The 5,000-nt window shown below is 51.1% G+C and overlaps 1 non-coding gene across 1 annotated transcript in view; it reads right to left on the bottom strand.

Moving 5' to 3' along the window:
• Nucleotides 1–866, bottom strand: part of LOC126443943 (small subunit ribosomal RNA) — a 1,909-nt gene extending 1,043 nt beyond the window's left edge. Inside the window, exon 1 of the ribosomal RNA XR_007582300.1 lies at nucleotides 1–866. This exon is cut by the window's left edge and continues 1,043 nt beyond it. This is a non-coding gene — a ribosomal RNA (small subunit ribosomal RNA).
• Between the last annotated feature and the right edge of the window lie 4,134 nt (nucleotides 867–5,000).

The following is a 5,000-nucleotide window of genomic DNA, read 5'->3' as shown; positions in this document are numbered from 1 at the left end:
TTAAGCACTCTAATTTGTTCAAAGTAAACGTGCCGGCCCACCGAGACACTCAATAAAGAGCACCCTGGTAGGATTTCAACGGGGTCCGCCTCGGGACGCACGAGCACGCACGAGGCGGTCGCACGCCTTCGGCTCGCCCCACCGGCAGGACGTCCCACGATACATGCCAGTTAAACACCGACGGGCGGTGAACCAACAGCGTGGGACACAAATCCAACTACGAGCTTTTTAACCGCAACAACTTTAATATACGCTATTGGAGCTGGAATTACCGCGGCTGCTGGCACCAGACTTGCCCTCCAATAGATACTCGTTAAAGGATTTAAAGTGTACTCATTCCGATTACGGGGCCTCGGATGAGTCCCGTATCGTTATTTTTCGTCACTACCTCCCCGTGCCGGGAGTGGGTAATTTGCGCGCCTGCTGCCTTCCTTGGATGTGGTAGCCGTTTCTCAGGCTCCCTCTCCGGAATCGAACCCTGATTCCCCGTTACCCGTTACAACCATGGTAGGCGCAGAACCTACCATCGACAGTTGATAAGGCAGACATTTGAAAGATGCGTCGCCGGTACGAGGACCGTGCGATCAGCCCAAAGTTATTCAGAGTCACCAAGGCAAACGGACCGGACGAGCCGACCGATTGGTTTTGATCTAATAAAAGCGTCCCTTCCATCTCTGGTCGGGACTCTGTTTGCATGTATTAGCTCTAGAATTACCACAGTTATCCAAGTAACGTGGGTACGATCTAAGGAACCATAACTGATTTAATGAGCCATTCGCGGTTTCACCTTAATGCGGCTTGTACTGAGACATGCATGGCTTAATCTTTGAGACAAGCATATGACTACTGGCAGGATCAACCAGGGAGCTGCGTCAACTAGAGCTGAGCAGCCGGCCGCCCGGGAGTGTGTCCCGGGGGCCCGCGCGAACACGCAAGCGTCCGCTCAATTATTCTGCAAACAGGAGGAGGCTGAGCTCCCCTGCACAACACACCTCGAAACCCTCTCAGGTCCCGGCGGCGCGCAGCGCCGTCCTAAGTACTTGGTCGGGTTCGAGAGAGGCGCAATCGCCCGGAGTTAGGCGAGTAGACGCTTTAGGTGCGACCACCCGTGCTCCCAACTGAGCTTGCCGCTGCCGACAGAGGCCCGGGAGCGTGCTGTCGTGGCATTGCCGGCGGGAGACAACACGCGCCACCTACGGTGACCGGCAGCTCCAACGCCAGCGCCACAGAAGGACAAAAGCCCCACTTGGGTGCCGAAGCGAACTCTCCCAGCACAGCGCACGCGCCAACACGTCCGCACAGCTGCGATACAAACCACCTGCGAGAACCGCTGGGGCGACCGAGCAGCAGACGGCGTCGCGGCGCCGAGCGCCGGGCGGCGGCGCATCCTCAGCGCACACAGTCCTCAATCGGACCAGCACACTGCAGATGGCCACCGCGCTTCGCACCGGGCCCGCGAGGACCTACTTTGGCCGCAAGGCGCCGCGAGCAGGGGGCCCCGGCGCGCAGCTGCGCCGCCTGCCGCGTCCGTCGGCCGGCGCGCCTGCCACTGGCCGCCCCCACCAGCCGGCTGTAGCGCGTGCGCCCACGCACCGCGCTGCCAGCACGCCGGGCGGCCCCCCCTCACCGGCCGGGGACAGTCTCACCCAGCCACCGCCGCGTATCGCCTCACACCCAGATCCCCTTTCACGTTCGTGGGCATGGTGGGTATCCCTGAAACAACCAGTTAATAGCTCGACCGATCGTCGCCAACACTGATTCACCTCTAGCGAGAACAACCGCACCACAACGGGTTACCTGTTGTTCATTTGCGTAACGTCACCAGCAAACGTAGACGTCCATCGCCATTTGCAACGAGTATTGCATGCCTGTGTCAGGTGTCACAACACACTACGTCTGCCCACATAGACGCAACAACATGTGCACGCCTCGAGAACACGTGGAAGGTAGCCCCCGTACGTATGCGGTGTCCATTGCGCGAACGACTGTCAGCCGGCCTCTGCAGGATGTCGCAGATGTGGAACGCGGTGCAACATGCTATCACGGTGTGTGAGAAGAGACGACTACGTCCGAATACACGCTCCACTACATCAACAGACTGCTCATGCTGATCGCCATCGAGGGCGTCCGTTCCTCCCACACGTCTGAATGGCGTACCACACTGCAATCCAGCTCTTATAGGGAGACGACACGTAGCTGCGTGCACAATATTTGGACTGTATGGTCTGCCGTTGCTAGGCGCAGTCGTCGTACGGTCACACATGTGCCACGATGTATCATTCAGTACATACGGACCAATGTGCAGTACAGTTTGTGGGTTTTGCGTACATCGGCGGACAGGTGACAGGCCGTACCACAACGTAGGCTGAGTACGTCGGCATGCGAAGGGCATTGAACATGCAAACTTCTCAACGACCAGCTTGCGAAGGCAGGGGGGAAGGGGGGGGGGGGCATGTACGTCCTGCTGCTATCCACATTACAGTGTATAGCAGGAGCATGTGGAAAGTCAGCAACACCTGCAAGGTGTTTAACATGACGCGATACACAGGGGACCGGGCAGTGCGAATAGCGAACTATATTGCGAGGGTTGCGGTTAGGCAACACTACACTAATTTAACGAGTTGCATAACAATTACAGAGCAGGTTAAGGCGCAATATAGGTTAGGTTAAGGCACAACATGGGTTACGTTAAAGCACAACATGGGTTACGTTAAAGCACAACATGGGTTACGTTAAAGCACAACATGGGTTACGTTAAAGCACAATTTAGGTTACGTTAAAGCACAATTTAGGTTACGTTGAAGCACAATTTAGGTTACGTTGAAGCACAATTTAGGTTACGTTGAAGCACAATTTAGGTTACGTTGAAGCACAATTTAGGTTACGTTGAAGCACAATTTAGGTTACGTTGAAGCACAAATTAGGTTACGTTGAGGCACAAATTAGGTTACGTTGAGGCACAAATTAGGTTACGTTGAGGCACAAATTAGGTTACGTTGAGGCACAAATTAGGTTACGTTGAGGCACAATATGGGTTAGGTTGAGGCACAATATGGGTTAGGTTGAGGCACAATATGGGTTAGGTTGAGGCACAATATGGGTTAGGTTGAGGCACAATATGGGTTAGGTTGAGGCACAAATTGGGTTAGGTTGAGGCACAATATGGGTTAGGTTAAGGCACAATATGGGTTAGGTTAAGGCACAATATGGGTTAGGTTAAGGTACAATATGGGTTAGGTTAAGGTACAATATGGGTTAGGTTAAGGTACAATATGGGTTAGGTTAAGGTACAATATGGGTTAGGTTAAGGTACAATATGGGTTAGGTTAAGGCACAATATGGGTTAGGTTAAGGCACAACATGGGTTAGGTTAAGGCACAACATGGGTTAGGTTAAGGCACAACATGGGTTAGGTTAAGGCACAACATGGGTTAGGTTAAGGCACAACATGGGTTAGGTTAAGGCACAATATGGGTTAGGTTAAGGCACAATATGGGTTAGGTTAAGGCACAACATGGGTTAGGTTAAGGCACAATATGGGTTAGGTTAAGGCACAACATGGGTTAGGTTAAGGCACAACATGGGTTAGGTTAAGGTACAATATGGGTTAGGTTAAGGTACAATATGGGTTAGGTTAAGGTACAATATGGGTTAGGTTAAGGTACAATATGGGTTAGGTTAAGGTACAATATGGGTTAGGTTAAGGTACAATATGGGTTAGGTTAAGGTACAATATGGGTTAGGTTAAGGTACAATATGGGTTAGGTTAAGGTACAATATGGGTTAGGTTAAGGTACAATATGGGTTAGGTTAAGGCACAACATGGGTTAGGTTAAGGCACAACATGGGTTAGGTTAAGGCACAACATGGGTTAGGTTAAGGCACAACATGGGTTAGGTTAAGGCACAACATGGGTTAGGTTAAGGCACAACATGGGTTAGGTTAAGGCACAACATGGGTTAGGTTAAGGCACAACATGGGTTAGGTTAAGGCACAACATGGGTTAGGTTAAGGCACAACATGGGTTAGGTTAAGGTACAATATGGGTTAGGTTAAGGCACAACATGGGTTAGGTTAAGGCACAACATGGGTTAGGTTAAGGCACAACATGGGTTAGGTTAAGGCACAACATGGGTTAGGTTAAGGCACAACATGGGTTAGGTTAAGGCACAACATGGGTTAGGTTAAGGCACAACATAGGTTAGGTTAAGGCACAACATAGGTTAGGTTAAGGCACAACATAGGTTAGGTTAAGGCACAACATACGTTAGGTTAAGGCACAACGTAGGTTAGGTTAAGGCACAACGTAGGTTAGGTTAAGGCGCAATGTAGGTTAGGTTAAGGTACGATATAGCTGAGGTTAAGGTACAATATCGCTTAGGTTAAGGTACACATTGTTGTAGGGAAAGGTGTATTGGGGGGGGGGGGCGGCAGGTTCGTTGATAGTGATTATCGTAAGTGCATGCCTGCGGGATCATCTGATTTGTCACGTCAGGATGCACTTGTGGCTCATGACAGGCGGCGCTCCGATTCCAAGGTTATGGCAGATGTGTGTCTTTCATTCCTGCCATTGTTTGTGTACTGTGACAGGAGGCAGTATTGTGATGTTGGGTGCACCCCTGTGTAGGACATGTGTGGGTGTTCGTGGCTTAACTGAGCAATGGCGGATGTCGGAAGGGTGGGATATTCTGTTTTCTGGGTGGACCTCCCGGTCTGGTTATGATAGTGTGGATTGTGTAATGTGGCGGAGAGGATGCACCGGATGTTCTTCCATGCTGGTGGTTAGATATTGTGTGTGTGCCTGTTAGAGGCAGAGAGTAGTGTGTGATAGTGTCTGGCTGACGTGTGGTTCTCATTGTGTGCAGAGTCTTTCAGCATGTATAGGGACGGTTGTATATATTATCTGTATTCTGATGGCTCTGCATTTATTACTAATCAGTGCCGTGTATACGGTTACTCTGGTTCCAGTCGAAACTGTTCTATCTCTGTACATTAGTGAC

Source organism: Schistocerca serialis, unplaced genomic scaffold, assembly GCF_023864345.2.
Source record: "Schistocerca serialis cubense isolate TAMUIC-IGC-003099 unplaced genomic scaffold, iqSchSeri2.2 HiC_scaffold_206, whole genome shotgun sequence".
In the NCBI taxonomy this organism is placed as follows: Eukaryota; Metazoa; Arthropoda; class Insecta; order Orthoptera; family Acrididae; genus Schistocerca; species Schistocerca serialis.
This window is presented reverse-complemented; position numbering and strand designations above follow the sequence as displayed.